Source organism: Notechis scutatus, chromosome 3 (assembly GCF_049901735.1).
Source record: "Notechis scutatus isolate UNSWTSFEM ecotype Mainland chromosome 3, rNotScu1.2, whole genome shotgun sequence".
Classification (NCBI taxonomy): Eukaryota; Metazoa; Chordata; class Lepidosauria; order Squamata; family Elapidae; genus Notechis; species Notechis scutatus.
The window spans coordinates 205,596,352-205,610,523 of record NC_142011.1 but is presented as its reverse complement, the minus strand read 5'-3'; the positions used below and the strand labels follow the sequence as shown (position 1 = coordinate 205,610,523).

General features: G+C 43.9%; 1 long non-coding RNA gene across 2 annotated transcripts; it reads left to right on the top strand.

The window, feature by feature from the left end:
- Positions 1-478: 478 nt before the first annotated feature.
- LOC148131572 (uncharacterized) lies at positions 479-13,103 on the top strand. Of its 2 annotated transcripts, XR_015749069.1 has the most exons (5): positions 479-1,211; positions 4,105-4,205; positions 10,064-10,170; positions 10,867-11,401; positions 12,055-12,827. It is a non-coding gene; the product is annotated as an uncharacterized LOC148131572 (long non-coding RNA). The 2 variants fall into 2 exon arrangements; XR_015749068.1 differs by lacking the exons at positions 10,867-11,401; positions 12,055-12,827 and adding an exon at positions 12,848-13,103 and having other exon boundaries at positions 720-1,211.
- The last annotated feature ends 1,069 nt before the right edge of the window (positions 13,104-14,172 follow it).

Sequence of the window (14,172 nt, the reverse complement as noted above, 5' to 3'; positions counted from 1 at the left end):
CTTAACTTCAACTGCAATTCCCAGAATTGGAGTTGAAGTCAGGGGTGAGCTTCAAAATTTTTAGCAATGGGGTTATCTGCCCAGTTACTGGGTGGACATAGCCATGGTGGGTGTGGCCTAGGCAGTCTCCTGCACCATGGTGGGAGGGGTGTTTTTGCCTTCCCAGGGCTCTGGAGGGTTTCCTCAAGCCTCTGGGAGGGCAAAAATGGCCTCCCTGGGCTCCGGAGGCTCTCTGGAAGCTAGAAACGGACACATGTCCGGCCTTCCTGAACTTCCAGGAGGCCAGGTTTTTGCCCTCCCCAAACCTCTGTGCACGCCCTGCACTTACCTGCATCCAAAATGGGCCACATAGGGACTCCTGGGAGGGGCGGGGTGGGGTGGATGGGGTCAGCCAGGAGTGGGATTTGTGGGTTTTCTGAACTGCACAGAATCTTAGCCAGAATAGAATAGAATAGAATAGAATAGAATAGAATAGAATAGAATAGAATAGAATAGAATAGAATAGAATAGAATAGAATAGAATAGAATTCTTTATTGGAATTCTTTCTAGGAAGTTTCTCCTTAATTTTAGGTTGCTTCTCTCTTTGATTAGTTTCCATCCATTGTTTCTTGTCCTGTCCTCCAGTGCTTTGTAGAATAGAATAGAATAGAATGGAATGGAATGGAATGGAATGGAATGGAATAGAATAGAATAGAATAGAATAGAATAGAATAGAATAGAATAGAATAGAATAGAATAGAATAGAATAGAATAGAATAGAATAGAATTCTTTATTGGCCAAGTGTGATTGGACACACAAGGAATTTGTCTTGGTGCAAATGCTCTCTGTAGAGGGTGTTCCAAACCCCTGCGTACCCACAGCAGCCCACCCCTGGTTGAAGTCCAGGCTTAAATTTGCCAAAGTTGGAGACCGCTGGTCCAAGTTCGATAACCACCAGCACCTTTGACCGAACTCAGAAAGCAATTGATATTCAACGCCTAGAGATATGTATTAAGCATACATTTCAATATTCTTAAGTCCTGTGACAATTAGGCACGCGTGTGTTTTTCAGACTTTGAAGCCCTCTTCAATTATCTGTGAGAATGGATGACATGTGCCAGAGAGCCCCAGCCTGTTATTGAAACGTTCCTGATGAAATCATAACTCAGACCGCCAAATTGGGACTAATGAGTGGGAGAGGCGCTTTTCAGCCACTGAGTGTTAATACCGGTAAGTAAAGAAACAAACATCATTTATAAAAATCAGGCGGCTCCCTTCCCACCACTTCTCCAACCACTGGCCTTGTTTGTTTATTACTGGCAAGTGTAGTTAAGTCTGAATTATTTATGGCCATAATTCACCACAGGCTAAGCCCGTGTCCTGGAGTCAGTATTTCATAGAAGGAATGAGGTCTGGCTAATGTTGGGATCTCGCTCTCATCCTTTCCCAATTTTTCTTCTTCGAGATTCAACAAGGCATTCAAGTTCAGGGCTTTGAGGCAGTGGTGGGATTCCAAAATTTTTTACAAACAGTTCTTTGAGCATGGCTTGGTAGGCGTGGCAGGGGAAGGCTACTACAACAACCCATTCCCTCCCCACCCCACTAACCTGCTTTCCAGTTCCGTTCTCCTGTGCAGGGCAACCAAAGGAGATCCAGCTGATCAGCTGGAACTTGGGAGGCAGAGACTACATTTGCTGGTTCTCTGAACTACTCAAAATGTCCACTACTGGTTCTCCAGAACTGGTTGGAACTGGCTGAATACCACCTCTGCTTTGAGGTCTTCTGAAGCTGAGGAGAAGCAATGGTTAGGATCCAAGGGTATCTACAGGGACATCAAAAAAAGTCAAGATGGCAGTAATGGTGACCTAGTGAAGGTCCCAGTTTTTTAAAATTATTTTGCACGGGAGATTTGTTTTTTTTAAAAAGAGGTGGGTCTTAGATCACCCAGTCATCTCCACCATCTTGATTTTCGTGTCTTTCTGAGTCTCTACCCTTCATGAAGCTTTCTCCTTATGCAAAACTTTATTTTGGAGAAGAAAACAAGAGGCACACAGCACAATATAATAGATACTGCATTAAGAACAGGACCTGTTGTACAACAGCATCAAAGAACAATGGTTGAGGCATGCTGTCAGAAGAGCAGGAACCAGAAATGTGTCTCTCCCTGGTGGTGGTGTTGGAGGAGGAGGAGGAGGAGGAGGAGGAGGAGGAGGAGGAGGAGGAGGAGGAGGAGGAGGAGGAGGAGGAGGAGGAGGAAGAACGTGGAGGAGGAAGAAGAGAAAGAGGAGGAGGAGAAGGAAGGTGAAGGAGAAGGAAGGTGGAGGAGGAGGAGGAAGAGAAGGTGGAGGAGGAGGAAGGTGGAGAATGAGGAGGAGGAAGAGGAGGAGGAGAAGGAAGGTGGAGGAGGAAGAAGAGAAGGAGGAGGAAAAGGAAGGTGAAGGAGAAGGAAGGTGGAGGAGGAGGAAGAGAAGGAGGAGGAGGAGGAGGGGAGGAGGAGGAGGAAGGTGGAGGAGGAGGAAGAGAAGGAGGAGGAGAAAGAAGGAGAAGGAAGGTGGAGGAGGAGGAAGAAGAGGAGGAGGAGAAGGAGGAGGAGGAGGAGAGTGGTGGTGGTGGTGGAGGAGGAGGAGGAGGAGGAAGAGAAGGAGAAGAAGGAGGAAGGAGGAGGAGGAAGAAAAAAAGGAGGAGGAGAAAGAAGAGAAGGAGGAGGAGGAGGAGAAGAAGAAGAAGGAAGATGGAGGAGAAGGAGAAGGAAGGTAGATGAAGAGGCAGAGGAGGAGGGGGAGGGGAAGGAAAAGAAGGAGAATCTGGCTTCTCCATTGACTTTGCTTGTCAGAAAGTCACAAATGTTGATCGCGTGACATGACCCTGGGACACCATAAGCACCATAAATATGAATCAGTTGCCAAGTGATCACGTGACCATGAGGATGCTGCAACAATCCTAAGTGTGAAAAATAGTCATGAGTCACTTTTTTCAGTGCCATTGTAACTTCGAAGTGTCATTAAATGAACTGTTGTATGTCAAGAATTACCTGTAGTGGGGTAACTAGACCCGTAACGCAGCTTAGCAAAGAACAGCTTTGTGTATTTCCAATGTTGCGGCTTGTGGCACGGTTCAGAGCGCACTGTGTATTTTGCGAGTGCCATTCTGTTCCTTCTCAGGCCTGAATGCTTATTTATTTCCATTTGGGGAAGCTAATCTCACTGCTTTCTTATGATTTATCACTCCAGCTGGCCCAACCATAATTGTTCTATTTCTGTTAAGGATGGTTTTATCTCCAGTAGCATCAAGAGAATGGAAGTGAAGGCTCCATTTTTTAAAATATGTACTGGAAAGAGATGTAATGAATATTTATAGCCCTCTAAAATATTTAGAATGTTTAAATATATATATATAAATATATATATTCCACTCAGTGTAATTGCATTTGAATAGCAAATTCATGTTTTTATCACTGAACATTTCTGTGTGCGCTCTCTCATTTGCTCTCTTGCTCTCTTTCTCTCTTTTTTCTTTCCCTGACACACATATACACATTCTCTCTCTCTCTCTCTCTCTCTCTCTCTCATTCTATCACACAGAAATTCTCTCTCTTTCCCTCTCATTCTTTCCCTCTCTTATTCTCTCTCTCTCATTCTCTCATTCTTTTGCACACAAATTTTCTCTCTTTCCCTCTCATTTGTTCCCTCTCTCAGTCTCTTTCTCTCTCTCTCATTACCTTTCTCTCCCATTCTCTCTCTCTCTCTCTCTCTGTCTTACACACATCCTTTCTCTTTCTCTCCCTCATTCTCTCACTCTCTCATTCTCTTATACATACATATTCTCTTTCTCTCTCATTCTCTCTCTCATTTGGTCTCTCATTCTCTCTCTCCATCTCTCTTCATCTTTCTCGCTATTTCTTTCCTTTCTTATCCTTCTCTCTCTTTCTCTCTCTCCATTTTTTGCCTCTCTCTCATTCTCTCTTTCTCCTTTTTGATAATTTACTTCTGACAAAGGTTGCAAATCAGTGCTGCCAGGTTGTGTGAGGCTCTCAAAGCCATAGACATACAGCATAATCTGTGTGGAAAGGGTTTTAAACTGACAGTCACAAGACAGCCCAAGTTAATCCGCCGGATTACCAAAGATTGCAAGTGAACGAAGAAAACTCAGCAGACCACAAAGCTGGCAGAAATTGAGACATTACAAGAATTGTGGAAATAGGCCAATTGCAATGAAATTATAGAGGTAAGGAGAAATGCACCTAGGAGTTGAGTTCAGCCTCTGGAGAGTATGTGAATAAATCAAATCATTGAACTTTTTTTTGTAACAATAAAAATAGAATGGAATGGAATGGAATGGAATGGAATGGAATAGAATAGAATAGAATAGAATAGAACAGAATATATATATATATATATATATATATATATATATATATATATATATATATATATATATATATATATATATATATACATACATACATACATACATACATACATACATATATATAGTGGATCTTTGGTTATTCGGGTTTTCCCACGTAAGATTGTAAGTATCTAGGCAACGTTTCGATGAAGTCTCATTCATCATCTTCAGGCTTGTGTCTTCTGCTCTGTGCTTCTTTTATTACTCTGAGAAGCACAGAGCAGAAGACACAAGCCTGAAGATGATGAATGAGACTTCATCAAACGCGTTCCTAGATACTTCCAATCTTACGCTGGGAAAACCCAAATAACCAAAGATCCACATACAAATACCATGAGAACCTCAGAAAACATTATATATATATATATATTCAAAATGACCATCAGAGCCTTACTATTTCCAATATTATTATTATTAACATGCTCTGATGCTAAGGAATTCTACTCCCCCTCCCCACCTGAAAAAAAATCTGTTCCAAATGCAAAACACAAGCAGAGGAGTTTCAGCTTTAGTTTCACAGCAGCAACCAGCTTTAGTACAGAACAGTTGAGCTAAGCCATGTCCAGGCTCCTTGCTGTCTCCTTCTTGCTCACACAGCAAAAACTGCTTTAGTTTCCAAACAGCCCTCAACTCTCTCACACACTGACAGGATGCTAGCCAGATGAATATCGATGGATGCTGGTAGGCAGAGGCATAATTCCCCCCCCCTTATTTTTCTCCCCAAGAACTAAGCCCGACCACATACCCTGTTTCTCCAACAATACAGCCTCCACCAATAGGAAAGCCCAGCATGATTTCTAGGCATGAGGTGAAATTAAGCCCTGCCCCAAAAATTTAGGCCTATTTAATCCATGCGTTTCCCCGCCATTTCTCACATTGTTCATTAAAACTACACGAGGTGAAGAGAAATAGGGGGAAAGGGGGGAGAAAACTTGCCTTTAGGAGGGCCCTGCACGTAGAATACCCCAATCTACTACCGATAGAACATCGGCCGATAGAAGCTCCCCGAAGGCACAGACACCAGCCGCTTCTATCGGCCGGTAGAAGCAGCCTCAGAGCAAGTGCCCTACACACACTCCCTTCGCCACAAACCCACTTTTACCAGCCGATAGAAGCAGCTGGTGACTCTGCCTTTGGGGAGCTTCCATTGGTTGATACAAACGGCTTCGTGGCGAGGGGAGTGCGTGTGGGAGCTCGCCCCGAGACTGCTTCTACCTGCCGATAGATTTCCTCCCCCACATGCACCCCCACCTAGAGTGGCCCATGCGCACTCAACTCTCCACGCGGCCACTTCTACCAGCTGATAGAAGCGGCTGGTGACTCTGCCTTCCAGGAGCTTCCATCAGCCGATAGAAGTGGCCTCGTGGAGAGGTGATTGCGCATGAGGCACTCTAGGTTGGGGTGTGTGTAGGAGAGGAAATTAAGTCACCCCCGAAAAGACGTCCTAGCCATTTTTTCGGGGCTCAAAAAAAAAAAAATAAGACCCGGCCTTATTTTATGAGAAACGCAGTAGTTTTGTACCAAAGCACGGGTACCGAACTAGTAGAATATATCCACACACATCTATGCACATCCAAGGGAGGAGGAAAAAAAACCACCAAGAGCTGCAGCTCTCCAAACATCCCAGTAATTGGCAGAATGTAGATCATTAACTACTGGCGCTCGGCGAAAACTCGGAGACGAAAATGAGATTTTTGTTTGGCTGAAATGAAAGGGAAAACAGAGCAGGGCGCTCATTATGTGAAACAATGGTTCTTTGAAATTTCAAATAAAGCAGGGATTTTCTTCTGCCCAAGAGAGGGGTGGATATGATTCATTAATAAACGGAAACTCGGAAAACAAAGGGACGGTTTTGTGCCTTGGGAGATGCCTCATCAAAACGATATCATCGGGATGATGAAATAGAGGAATGTAAGTCCCAGTAATCCTTAGAAGGGGGAAATGTGGCTTGAAAAGAAATCTTGGTAATTGCCACCAACATTTGACCTCATCAGGTCTTTGCTTCGTTCCAGATGAAAACATTGTCTCCATTTGCTATTCCATCCAGAATGCAGCACTTCAACCATGGTTTAAATTGTCTGTCCGCATTACCCTGGCATAGGGACAATGCCAGTTAAGGGTGAAGTCCTGCATTATGTACAAAGGATCTATTGGCCAAATGTTAAGACAGTTGCCAAGCACTCTGCCGCATGGTAGTTATACAATTTAACCCTAAGCAAATACAGACGGGCCTTTAGAAGAGCTGTGGTGGTGCAGCGGTTAGAATGCAGTATTGCAGGTAATTCTGCAGACTGCCAGCAGTTTGATTCTGAATGGCTCAAGTTGACTCATCCTTCCATCCTTCTGAGGTCAGTAAATTGAGGACCCAGATTGTTGGGGGCAAGAGGCTGACTCTGTAAACTACTTAGAGACGACTGTAAAGCACTGTGGAATAATATGTAAGACTAAGTGCTGTTGCTATTGCTTTACCTAGAGGGGATTAAGTATGCTTGGCCTAACAAAGAGACAGCTTAATGCAGACAAGGCAAATATTTCCAATAGTTGACGGACTCTGAATACAGAATAACAGAGTTGGGAGGGACCTTGGAGGTCTTCTAGTCCAGCCCTCTGCTCAGGCAAGGAACCCTATACCATTTCAGACAAGTGGTTGACCAATCTCTTCTTAAAAACTTCCAGTGTTGGAGCATTCACAACTTCTGGAGGAAAGTTCCCTGATTATATGTTCTCAGGAAATTTCTCCTTAGTTCTAGGTTGCTTCTCTCCTAATTTTCATCCATTGTTTCTTATCCTGCCTCCAAGTGCTTTGGAGAATAGGTTAAGTCCAGGAGTGGGTTTCTACCGGTTCTGTCCACCTCTGTAGAACCGGTAGCTCTGAAGAGCAGCAGACATAGAACCAGTTCTATGTCTGCTGATGTTTTTACTCACCCGCCCCCCCAGGCTCTTACCTGACCTTTATTTCCTGATTATTCAACTTCAGCTGCCGAATGAGGCACAGCTGCAGTTTAAAAAGCAGGAAAAGAGGGCTGTTTCAAAGGCTGCGTCTCTGCACACAGCATGCTGATGACGATTTACAGGTGTGCGGCTCACAGCGTGCAGGGAAGCTAGTAAATCCCGAACCGGTAATTAACCCTGTTGTATCCCTCCCCTGGTTCACTCCCTCCTCTCTCAAAGAGAAGAGGGCATAGTTTTATTTTTTTCTTCCATAGCACCTGAGGGCAAGACAAAAAGCAATAGGTGGAAGATAATCAGAGGCAGATCCAACCTGGAAAATAAGAGGAATTTCCTGACACTGAGATTAATCAATGGAACAGCTTGCTTTCTGGAGCTGTGGGTACTCCATCGCTGAAGGTTTTCAAGAAACAATTGCCAACCATTTATCCTAGATGGTTTCATGATTCCTGACATGGGCAGTGGGTTGGATTAGGAGACTTAAAAGATCCCTTCCAAGGACTCAGTGGTGGGATTAAAAAAAAATTACTACTAGTTCTGTGGCCGTGGCTTGGTGGGCGTGGCAGGGGAAGGATTGGTGGATGTGGCAGGGGAAGGATACTGTAAAATCCCCATTCTGTCCCCACTCCAGGGGGAAGGATACTGCAAAATCCCCATTCCCTTCCCACCCCACTAACCTGCTTTCCAGTTCCGTTCTCCTGTGCAGGGCAACCAAAGAAGACCCAGCCGATCAGCTGGGACTCGGGAGGCAGAGAATAGATGGGGATGGGGCCAGTCAGAGGTGGTATTTGCCGGTTCTCCAAACTACTTAAAATTTCCGCTACCGGTTCTCCAGAACTGGTCAGAACCTTCTGAATACCACCTCTGCTTCCAGCCCTATGATTCTCTGATTCTGTTATTCTGTGACTTCATGACTCTATGATTGTTTTCCAGAGCTCACTTTTATGTCCTTCCTGAATCTCATTTTCTTCTGTGAAAGCATTCACCTGTAGCTGTTCAATTTTGATATTTAGTACCCTGGTATATCTGAGAACAATATGTTGGACAGGTTGTCTCATGACAATCCAAATACAAAATATAAATAAATCCAACTCTAACTGAGCAGCTGGATCTGTCTAACCAACACAGGAGACATCTCAGGATGATGTGCTTGGTGCTCTCTGAACTTGGTTGTTTTCTTGCAGACGTTTCATTACCCAACTAGGTAACCTCATCAGTGCTGGCTGATGATTAGCCCTGATGTTGTTATCTGGTTGGATTCAACCCTGAGCTACATATATTCTCTTCTAGTGAGACATCTCAGTGTCTTGACTGATCACACAAATGCCCACAAAACAACCTATAGAAAGGCCATTTCCTCTAAGTCAACTATTTCTTACAAAACTAAGCCCATCTGACCTGGATTTCTTTACTGGATGAGGAGGCTTGCAGCTCCAATATACAATAAACAATCCCATCTGTAGCCACGAAAAATAGTGTTAATTCCCACCCTACCTCATCCTCATTTTCAGAAGCTTTGCTGCTCCAAACAGCATCTGCTTTGGTTCTTCATTTTTAGCTCTGGAACAAGACATTCTTCAAAACAACAGACTGTTGTCTGTGGTCAGCCTGGCAGGCAAGATGGATGCTTTGCAACAAAGCTTGCTTTGGGACAAGATGGGGTAGGCTGTCTATATGGGACAGCCATCCACTTCTGTTTAAAAGCACAGAGAATGTATCTAGGTTTTTCTTGAGCCGAGCCATCAACTGACCATATTTGTCTCTGGAGATTCTCCGTCATCCAAGTCATGGTTGTCCCAAAGGTGCTTTTGCAAAAGGCAACAGGACTTTGTTTTTCCTTAAAGAAGTTTTGCTTCTCATCCAAGAAGCCTCTTTAGTTCTGACTGAATGGTAGAAGAATTCATATTCCTTGTAGTCATCTGGTCACTAACACTCTTTTTGAGAATTGTTGAGGCCACTTGGAGGTTATCTCTGTCCTCAGGGTCACTTGAACAGTGCAAATGGGTGTAGAACCTTCTTGGAACTGGTGAAAGAAACAGCTGTGTTTACAACACGGTCCTTTCAGCAGTTCCAAGAATGTTGCACACTCCTTTGCCCTATTCAGGTGACCCTGAAGGCACAGATGAAACTCCCAGTGGCCTCAACGACTCTCTAAAAAGAATGCAAATGACCAGCTGTCTGCAAGGAATATAAATCCTTCCATTCCCCACCATCCAGTCAGAGCTGAAGAAGCTTCTTGGATGAGAAGCGAAACATCTTCAAGGAAAAACAAAGGAAGTCCAGTTGCCTCCTGAAAAAGCACCTTTGCGACAACTGCACCTTTGCGACAACCCTCTAAACTTTGCATGCGGAACCACATCATCAACCTAGCCATCTACCAAAGCTTACCACAGCACTGCCCAACCCCCGTCAGTTGAGTAGGAGTGATTGGAAGATGTTCTCCTGCCAACTGGTGACTTTTGGCACAAGAAGACCAACCCCTATCTTAATCCATCAACTCCATCTTTGGAGATTGAGGATGGAAGCGCGAAGAAGTATTGACAGGACTTAGACAACCAGCTAAATATGAGCCAGCCGTGTGCAGCAGCAGCCAAAAAAGCCAATGCAATCCTAAGTTGCATTAACAGAGGGATGCAATCGAGATCAAGTGAGGTACTAATTGTTAGATCGCGGGAATGAGACTCAGGACACCAGCATAGTAACCAGTCATCTTTACTTCTGTCTAGGACTGAGCTGAAGAAACCGCGGCAGCCCTTTTACAGTAGAGCTGCTCACGGCTGTGGCCAATGACAGCTTGCCGAATTTCCCACTGTCACGGACCAACCAATCATAGGTGAGTATGCTAATACATAACACTAATACCACTCTATAAAGCCTTAGTAAGACCACACCTAGAGTACTGCATCCAGTTTTGGTCACCACACTATAAAAAAAATGTTGAGACTCTCAAAAGAGTGCAGAGAAGAACAACTAAGATGATTAGGGGACTGGAGACTAAAACTTTGATGAACAGTTGCAAGAACTGGGCATGGATAGTCTAGTGAAGAGAATGACCAGGAGAGACAGGATCGCACTGTTCCAATATCTGAAGGGCTGCCACAGAGAGGAAGGGGTCAAGCTATTTTCTAAAGCACCCAAAGGCTAGACAAGGAACAATGGATGGAAACTGAACAAGGAGAGATTTAACCTGGAAATAAGGAGAAACTTTCTGACAGTGAGAACCAATGGAACACCTTGCACTCAGAAGTTGTGAGAGCACCATCACATGAGACTTTCAAGAAGAGATTGGACTGCCTTTTGTCAGAAATGGTGCAGGGTCTCCTGCTTGGACAGGGGGTTGGACTAGATGACCTATAAGGTCCCCTTCAACTGTGATTATCTGTTATCTGAATTTTCCATTCATCTCATGATTCATAATTTCTGACATAGATGGGACAATGAATGCATGACTCAATAATTTCCTGTTATCACCAAAATTCACCTTTTGCATGCAATGCCTTCTCTTCAATCCCACTATTTACAAACTCAGCAGAACAACCAAGAAAGAGTTGTGTGGACCTTTGTGTGTGAGTATATTCTGAATTTTCTTCGTCATAAGCCAATTTGATCTCTGCTTCAATGCACCCCTGTCTGTGCTTCCTTGGGCCTCATAATCTTTTCCTTTTTTTAAAAAAAGTAATCTTTTTGTATCTACATTCTCTCAGTGCAGTCCCACTTCCACATGGCAGAATACGGTGCAAATGTCAGAGTAATTTTGGCAATTACTGCTAGTCTATTTCCACTTAGGAGAGACTGCAGATGAGACCCCACTTAGCTGTTTGAAAGCACCACGAATGTCACCCAGACATGGTCAATCTATCAGTATTCCTCCTACACAAGTCTTCTTCTCACAATATGGTTAACCCTTGCAGTGAGTTACCCAGGGAGCTCTCCTTAACCAGAGCTTCAAAAAATACCCAATTCCATTAATAGAAGAGACTATTCGTCATTGGCCAAATGTGATTGGACACACAAGCAAAAACATGATTAATCATAAATCATAAGATGCAATCATAGACCATATGGTGTTGTGACTCAGAGGTTTGAACCTGCTCTGTCAGAAGACATAGGCTCGAGTGATGAGGAAGATCTGGCATTAAGGTTTGAGCCTGCCTTGTTGAGTGACATAAATGGGAGTCAGGAGGAAGAGGAGGACTTGGCATTGGGGTTTGAACCTGCTTTGCTGGAAGTTTCGGAATCCTCATCCTCTCCAGGACCTTCCTCATTAGTTATGCCTCAGGTGTCGGCAGATAAGCAGGAGAACGTGCCAGAGTCCTTGGATGAAGATCAAACCGAAGAATGTTGGTTTGATGCAAGGAACGGACGTAAGCAGAAACATCAAGCACAAACTGGAAGGAGACGTCGAATCAGGGACTGAGGAAAGAGACTGACACGCCCCTCAGGGAATATAAGGAGGCGTGTTAGCTTTGAATCCCCGTTCGGGTCAAACTTGTTAATTTGCGTCTGCAGTTTGGACAAAGTATTCTGTTTGCCGTTCATCTCTGATTTATAGTTCTGCTCATTATCTGGATTTGCAGACAGCTTCTGGGAAATCTGCCAACGATGAATTCAGCCAAAGGAAAGTTAACTCTGTTGTTCCTGATATTGTCTGTTCGTGTTTTTTCCTTTGGACATTTGGACTCTCACCTCATGGCCACAGGTGAGACAGAACAATAAGGTACAACCAGTAAAGTGATGGTCATAAGATAGGAGTAGGCAACAGGAAAGATGAGAAGGATAATAGTAATACAGTCCTATTACAGGATTAGATATCCTTAGGCATAGGACAGTTGCTGTGGGAGTTAGGTGTTTAGCAGAATGATGGCACTGTTGATGAGGAATCTGGAGAAAGCATAGAAGGTGGGAAGAAATATCCATCTGGTTCAGTTCCAAGCCGAGCAAAAGATACTGGAAACATGGAGGCTGATTGGAAAGATGGTTTAATGGTGAAACAGAACCACATGGGTTCTGGGCAGCTGACCACATGGATTTGAAAATGAGGGGTTTTTATACTTTCTCTTAGGCTTTGCACTTGAGGATCCTATTTCTGCACAAGAACATGTATTCTATTGGCTGTTGTCAGACTTCCACGGGGTCGTGTAGGGGTCATAGCTGGCTCTAGAGGCAAAGTACAAATCGTAGGTGTTTGTCTGAGTTAAGTTTGATTGAAGTTTGGACTGCTGAGATGATGCAATGAAGAGACTTGTGTTCTGAAAGGGTGTTGGGCAATTCCTATTATGGCTTAATGGCTTTGTCCTGGTTTGACTCTTGGGTGAGGGTATTTGCTTATGAATAGAGCTATCTGGTTTTCAATATGCTGTTTATCTCCTAAGTGCTGACATCTGCTGAGGGCTATTAAGAGAGGTGGGGGCTGTTTTCTCTAAAAAAAAAAACACGTTTCTCCATTTCTCATCCAGGGAAATATAATATTCTGCCTTTTTAATATTTCTCATAATATTTCCTTCTTCTAGGAGAGGGGTGGGTGCTAACTTACTAGAACTCCATTATCTCTGCAAACCTTCAAGGCCATGGAAAGTCACCAGGAGAACACCCAGTGTCCTTAAGGGGCCACCCAAAAGTACCAAGAACGTACTTAACTATTTGAGCGACTTACTGCTTCTTTTTACCTTATCTATCCTGTGCCAGCCTTTCTGGATGACTTCTTTATCTATTGTATGCCAGCCTTGCTGGGTGGATTACTTATATAATAAAAGAGTATAAATGCAAGCATTTCTGGTTCCTCGGGGCTTTCTTTCCATAAAAGGAGCCCATCTTTACTCAGCTGAATAAACGCGTATGTCAGTGTTCCAGCAAACCTCCATTCCAGCCAATAACTCCGAGACAGACATCTCTCAAAAGTTTCTTTTTATTTGGATAGTAACTGCCACAACTGTGGAATCTTGAATCTGAAAGTTCCGGGCTTCCTTACAATAAGTAAAAACTACAAATCCATCCCCCGGACCCATCACCACATCACATGGCCCAAACACCATCCATCCCAAAGTAAACTTCCTTTCACTATGCGCAACACGACCTGACCTTGAATCAGAAAAAGAATGTTAGTATGTCTAATTAGAATTACTCCCATGAATTCCCCCTTCCCACTTTCCTAGGCTCAGTTGTGGCAGCGTGGGAGCATCGGATCTCAATATGGCTTCCAAAGCTGTCAGCGTAAGCTTAAAGGCAACGTCTGGTATTCTGTCTCTATTTTACCAAGCTGCACTGTCAACTCATAAAACATTTACAACTTCCAAAACTAAACGGGATTTATTTGGGATAACTGCCAGAATCCTGACACACATCTCAGAACCGGCACAACACCACAAGGGAAAAAACTGTACTTGTATCTAATTGTTTTGGACATGGAATGCTCCATAGCAGGGGTGTCAAACTCAAAGGCCGTGAGCCGGATCTGGCCCATGAGGTGCTTAAATCTGGCCCGTGCAGCCGGCCTGGAAATATCAAAGGAATGGACTACAGTGCCTCTGGCAGCTAAAACGAGCTGCGTGTGGCTCCCCTGCACCTTGTTTTCACCCACCATGGCCTCCTGCAGCACTCTACCTGCTAAAAACCAGGCCAAAACCAGGCCAAAAAAACAGGCTGAACAATATGCCAAAAACGGGCCCAAAACAGGCCAAAAATGGACTGAAAAACGTGTTCGGAGTATTGCAGTGCCAGAAAAGTAAACACAGATGACTGAGGCTTCATTTAACTTCTTTATAAACATATAAAGTAAATTTTACAATACCAGTTGTAGATTTCTCCAACATGGAGTAAACTCTATACAGAAGCAGAC